The sequence below is a fragment of the Atractosteus spatula genome, chromosome 10 (genome assembly GCF_055471065.1).
Source record: "Atractosteus spatula isolate fAtrSpa1 chromosome 10, fAtrSpa1.hap1, whole genome shotgun sequence".
Taxonomy (NCBI): Eukaryota; Metazoa; Chordata; class Actinopteri; order Semionotiformes; family Lepisosteidae; genus Atractosteus; species Atractosteus spatula.
The window spans coordinates 6,181,327-6,188,793 of record NC_142715.1 but is presented as its reverse complement, the minus strand read 5'-3'; the positions used below and the strand labels follow the sequence as shown (position 1 = coordinate 6,188,793).

Sequence of the window (7,467 nt, the reverse complement as noted above, 5' to 3'; positions counted from 1 at the left end):
TACAATGCTGTAATACAATTTAAAATAAAATTTTAAACAGTATCAACTAAACTCCATTAATATAAGTATAGAGTGGTATTAAATAAATACATCTTTTTAATATAAATTACACTTTTCTAAAATGTATTTAAAAAATAAAAACAATTACAATCTAATCTTTCAACGTTTGATCCCAAAATCCCAAGAAAAATAAATCTAAACGGGGAGAAAGCTATGCTGAAAGTTTATTAAGATACTTAGAAGACAAAGATAACAATTTATGTTGCATTTGTCTGATTGTGAATCAAAAACTACATATAATTAAACACAAATCAAAACGTGATTTAAATCAATATAAATGTTTATATTGTAACGCATACTGTACAGTACCTCAATTTTAAAAAAAAATAATTAAAAGATTGATTGTGCAGCCTAAGAGGGGGGGTCTACTCTCAGTGACAGCTGACAATCCTCCATACACTCAAGTGAAAAATTAATTATGTTAACGTCGTATTTACAATTTGCTGATAATAGAAATGTTAAGTTCTCTAAAGCTTTGTGATAGTTTACCCAGGCAGCAAAAGATCGGCTACACTGGGAAGATGCAACACAGAACATATGATTAATAACCTTTTAAATCTGAAGGGAGATCTAAAGGGATCACACACACACACACACACACACACACACACGATAGAAGCAGGGACAGTTGTCAGAAGGTGACTATTCATTGTTATTAAAAATGACTTAAATTCGATCATGTTGTGATATTTAGAAATATAAAAAGTCAATTAATTGTCCATAATATTGCTATTCTATTTTTTCAAAGAAATGTTTGTTAAGAGACAAGTCATTGCACCAGCTGGATTTGAACACCCAACCTTGGGTTCAGAAGTCAGAAACATAGACCACAGAACCACCCAGAGTAGTCATGAAAAGAGAGGTGTAACAGCCCTACACATACAGAATCAACAGACATTGTACAGCGTGTATTACTGTGTTGCAGTACACGAATATAATTATATTGTTATTAATTTCTTTAGATATGTGATTCCATATTATATTAGCAGAAAAGCTTAAAACTACCACTTTTTATACACGCTATTTCACATGTTAGTTAAAGACTTTGATGCTTAAAATGTTTAGGGAGAAATGGAATACTGGTATGAATTTTTTCTTTAAAGTACCGAGACCAGCCATATACTGTATGTTTATTTTCCAAAATTAATATTGTTTATGGCCTTCACACGCGTTACAGTATGCTCCTATTCTTTTTATGCTCAGCTACTAAGATTTCCCTTCAGTGGTAAAATTCCATATAAATATTTAATACTTAAACGGGCACAGTAAAGACATTAATTTGACATATACATACTGTATACAGTACAGTTTGCATACAGTAATATGTTTATGTTCCTAAATCAATATCTTTTATGAGCATGTGAAAGTAAATGCTCGCAGTAAATGCCAACCCCAGTTTGGTGAGTATGCTCTGCATGCAAACTATCACTATGAAAGGGTTTTTTAAGCAGGACATGTAGTTTTAGATTCAGCAGAAACATAGGATGACATATTTCAGTGGACGTTATAATTGTTTGTTATTGTTAAGAAGTTTGGATTGCAGGCTTGTCTTCTGGCATTAATGGTTCTATAAATTAGAGATAACTTTTCAAAAAACACACCAAAGAAGGCACACATAAAAGATTACTGATAATCTGTGCAATTTATTACATGACACAGGCATCTCAAAGATAGAATTACTGTGTCAGATTAATGATTAGACACGGATGCATCAAATCACTTACTAGGTTTCTTTCCAATAGTATGGAAACAAAGACATGACCATGAACACCTAAAAGAGCTTGCCATTTAGCACAGAAACAATATAATGTCTTGCTGTAAAAACACAAAGTAAGAAAAAAGGAGTTTGATTAAGAGAGATCTGGCAAATTGTGCAAATACCTAGATCTTGATCTGTGACCCATTTATACTCCTTGGATCCTTTGCAGTTCGTAACCCTTCTTACGGTTTTATATTTCAGGTACTGTTGATGAGTGAGCATCCACCCCCTACTCCCAAGAATTACATAATAGACATGTTGGAAACTCAACAAGACTGTCAACGTGTTCTCAGCAGAATTCACCTCCAAAAGACACGTAAGTACAAGTTTCAATATCCCCCCCAAAATTTATCTTGGGTAAGAGTAAACTTTCGTACACTTTGCCAAAAAATAATGAAAAACACTAGAACACAAAATCACTAGAAACCATTTGTTATCTATTGCCAGAAACCAAACAAAGTCTGTATGAAAACAGTAAAAAAGTTAATCATAACACAACACAGTCCCTTTTAAATATGATCACTACACACTGTTAACATCACTGTAGTAGTGCAAAGAAATGTAAATCGACAGTATGTCACCATGACATGATTTATGTGAAAGATTTCCAGATAAAATTGTATCCATCCTAGAAAGATAGATTAATCAAGAAATTCCACTCCATTGTGAGAAAGATCAAAGAAAACTGGCTTCTATCAAAAAGAAGTGTATCTAGGGTGATTCCTTATTATTAGGTTCCAAAACAGCACCCTATCTACCTTCAGACAGGGCACAGTGCTAAAAGGATTCTAACCGGAACAATAAAACACAATCGCATCATCGAAGTCCGAACCCCACTGGCTTTCAATATTGTACCATGTACATCTCCAGGAGTGGAGACTCATCAAAAAGAACAGCCTAGACACCAAAGTGATACTTTTCTTACAGTAAGGTTAAGGTAGTTGTAGGATGCTGTCTAGATCAATGAACAGATTACGTTAACAATAGCAAGCAGGTAGCAGAGCATTTAGGCACACAGCCCCTAAATTGTGGAAAGATATGTCAGACCTTTTTAAGGATGCCCCATACCTACAAGCATATTTAACAATGCTGTAGTCTTCTACATCGTCTCTGTAGTCTTCTTTATCCCAAGTGATCTAATTCTTTAGGAGGTGCAGAAACATAGATATCAAGTGGGTAAGTAGACAACCACGTTGCAATTGTTTTTTTCTGTGTCTAACCCATTTTTTTTTCTCCACACCATGCCTGCCACTGTTCTCTCTTCGGTGCCTTTGGTTGATATTGAGCTCCGTCCCCCATGACAAGGGATCCTCCTGGATTTCTGAAGCAAGGAACCCAGCCTACAAAACTCAAGATCCTGTACTGCTCAACCCAGTGAATGGGACACACTCAACATTAACATCTAGTCTCACATAATATATGAAATAGAATTCACCGTGTCAATCTGCATGGTTGTGCATGTGAACTGTTTCTAGTAACTACTTGTCATACACAGCCAGGACCTGGAGGGGAGGTCAACCATGAGGCCTTGGACCCCCAGAGATTTTTTTTTTCCTTTGGAGTTTTTTGTTTTTCTCCCCTTCGTGCCTGATGGTTACACAGTCACATCATCAAGACTGCATACCACACCTTCATTGCGATTACAGATATAGCTCATTTAAAATGTGAAATTAGGAAAAAACTAAAACGAAACATGGGAAATAAAAAGAATGTAAAATCTAAAATTTTCAGATGTTGTGATGAAGCTTTTGACTCATGAATAGCACCCCCCTATCCCAGTGTATTACCTGTAGTGTAATCTTCAGAAACTCATTACAAAATAAAGAAAGGGGCCACAGCAAGGTTGTATGAGGTTCGGGGGGCTGTCTGCTGTGTAAAACACTTGGTTTCAGCAGTGTGGCTGTTGTATTTGAACTGCTATTGAGCCATGAAGACGACCCACCTATCGCACTGTATTACCTGTGGTGTTATCTTCAGAAAATCATAAAAAAATAAAGGTTCCACAACCCAAAACAAACCTGGGAAAAGTCAGAGGACCTGCTTAGTGTGCAAAACACTTACTTGCAGCATTGTGGGTGCTGTGGTTTAAATGCTATTGGTTTGTGAACAGAATACCCCTATCCCAGTGCATTGTGCCACATTAAATAAAAGCACGAGAAAAAGAGATTCAGAACACAAAGCTGTGTCAGTGTTCTGTGTAAAAAGTCGGTATGAACATCATGGGAGCTGTTTTTAATAAGCCGCTGAGTAAAGAATATTTTAATCTTCCTGCTGTCAGTAGTATTGTGAATATAGTTGACCCTTACCTGAATGAAAACAGGACGTAAAGGAAGGGTTTCAGAAATCAAACAAACTTTATTCCCGTGCTTACAGTCTGGGTAATTGGAGACTGCGCTATTCTGCTTCCTATGGTCATATACGGGTTTTTCGCACGAAGCCGTATTGAACAGTATTTCTCGCGTTGTGAACGTGTGCACTAAGCGGTCCCCCGGGTTCCAGTTCGTGCGTAATTACGCATCGATGAAAAACCGGAGGTTTAAAAAAAGATAATTAGCTCACTGATAGTTTGATGTAAAGGCTGTGGAAATATCCACAAGTCGTGGTCTTTAAAATGCATTTGGTTTGAAGGCGTTCTGTGCTTCCATGGCGGAGATATGGACGAAAGAATATTCGTGCTTGGTAAAAAAAATGTCATAAAAACGAAAAAGTAAAGGCTGAGAAAGCATTCACAATGTACTTTATACACAAAGCAAGTGTTTTTGTAACTCTAAGAGATTTCGTGAAAGCGCTACAGGCCTGCCAAAATCATTTTCGAACTTAAAGCTAACTTTACCCCGGTGTATAACCGGTAGCAGTGCAGAACTCACCATGGTGCAATTCATTTACGTGACGGGCTAGTGGTTTATTGGATAACGCGTCTGATTTCGGTTTATAAGATTGTCGATTCGACTTCTACCGGGGTTGTGTGATTTAAATCAGGCTTTTTGTGCAGTGTGCCTTTTCTCTTGTCGTGTTAAAGATGATCCGCTGCAGAAGCTCCTGACTGGGTGTTCTGTACTACTCTGTTATTTCATTGAGATTACCTAAGTGGTGTACAGATAAAAACCCAACTGCGTTGTGTAATTTCCGGGTTCGGCACCAGCAGCACCTGCAAACACATCAGCTGACCTCGACGTGACTTGAACACACAACTTTCTGATCTGGCGTCAAACGCGCTACCGTTGCGCCATGAGGTCACTCGCGACAAGCGCTTTTAATTCCCCCCAAAGAGAAAAATCAGCGTCCCTGAAAAATATTTTTTTCATTCTCTCCTGTGAGAAGCGCCGCTCTTCCAACGAGGGTCTCTTCTTCCCAGACCACAGATTATTCTTCCCGCCAGGCTCTCTCACAGAGAGCAGACACACCGTCTCGACTAATGTGTTTACTACATCTATAGATCTGACCCCTACAGCCCCGATATACAGCCCAGATATTCGATATTCCCCGATAAAGAACAAAAAAATATTCCTGGATAGGATATTTACCACCAGCCTCGTGAACATCTCATCTTGACCTCTTCCAGGAGGAGCACAATTAACACAGAATCCTCTCTCCATTTAGCAAATAACACAAAACACTGTTTACCTGTCAAGACAGAAAACCAGGCTGCTCCAGGTGAGGGTTAAACTCACAACCTCGGTATGACTCCACTGATGATGTCATTTTACATGGCCTGAACCAGGAAAGAGTTTGGAAGTCCAGAAGTTATGGTGTTGTTTTAATGCTTGCCTACTCTTTTAATTTTTCGGTCAAATCTTTTATTTGGGAGTACTTTCAATTGATGTTAATCCTTGTCCCGATGCACGATTCTGGGCCATGGTGCATCTTGAATAATGTTCTTATAGGCTTCAGTTTGGAAAAGTGCGCTCTTCAGAAGCTACCGAAACCGCTAATGGTTACATAACACTTAATGCAAAAGCAACGGTCGGGTTTGAAAAAGAATATTACTTGCTATGAATACAAACAGTGTTACAGGAGGGGTGTTAGGGCTATTTTAACTTAGATCATCAATTCATCTTACATTTCTGCTCCATCTATATCAACAGCATAATCGCTACTGAGCGCTAAAGGCAGGTCCTGGCAATACAATCTTCTTTAGAAAACATTTTTAAAACTATTTCCACTACCATCCGTAAAGTAAAAGATTCCGATTGCACGCAACTAATAAAATATCTTTTCCAGGGACGTTGTAGCTAGATGCAAATTACAATCGAAAATGTATCAGCTTTAAAATTTTCTTTTGGATCCACAGGATGATCAGCATGAGCTATCAAAGAGCCTGTAGCTGCAAGAATGTTAAAAGGGCACAAGTGATCTGTCTTTGGTCAAAGGAATTGCTGGAGCAGTAGGACGCAGAGCAATATCTAGCAGCTGTAGACGATGTTCGGGGAAGAGATAATTCTGTTTTCAGCACAGGGGAGTGAGAATGAGCTCAGTCCGGCTCCCAGCAGAATCCATTCTGGTTTGGTTACTGTCAGACTGTGCTTCTGAGGCTCTTTGGATCGCAACGTGAAAAAAAAAGAACAAAAAACATTTGCTCACATCTTGTGATTTCCACGAGAGGAAGAGAAGATATCACTTTAAAAAAAAATCTGAACTGAAGATTTGGATCAGGGACCTCATACTTGTCAAATGATTAAAATAATAATTATTAAAATATCAGATTGTGTTTTTCGTGCACAGTACGCCGTATTTAACAATAAAACAACAGTCACAACGAGGGCTTTACACACAATCCGGGGTATTTTCCCCTTTTATATTTTTGCCACTTTATATCGAACCTGTTATACTCCCAAAAGTGCAGAGTAGCTTGTAAATAAAAATGTACAATTCACCGCTGGTATAAACAGATGTGTGCCTTGTTTGCCTTTGTAAGCATTTGTTTCAAAAATAAGTCCACAATACGTTAAAAACACAAAAAACACAAACTTAATAATATAACAATACAAAATCAATACCAAATCATAAAGCCCATTAAGTACATATCCTTTCCTTTGAAAACAGAGAACACCTTTATATCTACAAAAAAAAACGTGACATTTGTATATACTTTTGAATTACAAAGCAGACAGAGTAGTCCCTTAATTCAAAGATCAGATTTTGGCCAAAACAAAACAATCAGATGTTAGCTGAATTCGGAACAAGAGCCTCTGCTTCATCGTTTATTGAGCTTTTGATCAACGTCTGAGTGAAAAAGATTCGATATTTTAACTCTTTGATTAAAGTTCACAAAAAGCACCTTCCTTCGAGCCGGAGTCAAACCAGCAACCTAAGGATGCCTCATCATTTCCACTACAGTCCTCCGCTCTACCAACTGAGCTATCGAAGGGAAGTGGGGAATGCTGTTTACCCTGAATTTAAGCCACGAATCAGGTTTCTACAGTATGAACTTCCGGGGATATTACAAAATGTTGGATGGGGCATCAATCGTTCCAGGCGGATATTGACACCTTTTTTTCTCGAGGGATCATATAAAACATTTCATTAGTATCGAGAGGAGGATCACCATGAGACACAGAACAGTTTAATTCTGTCTTTATTAGAAAGTAGTGTTTGTGCTACATTAATAATATTTTCGTGGAAATATAGAATTTGTAATTTTTAAAACT

At 37.7% G+C, this 7,467-nt stretch overlaps 1 non-coding gene across 1 annotated transcript; it reads right to left on the bottom strand.

The window, feature by feature from the left end:
* Nucleotides 1-7,099: 7,099 nt before the first annotated feature.
* Nucleotides 7,100-7,187, bottom strand: trnay-gua (transfer RNA tyrosine (anticodon GUA)). The gene is given in 2 exon segments: nucleotides 7,100-7,135; nucleotides 7,151-7,187. It is a non-coding gene; the product is annotated as a tRNA-Tyr (tRNA).
* Between the last annotated feature and the right edge of the window lie 280 nt (nucleotides 7,188-7,467).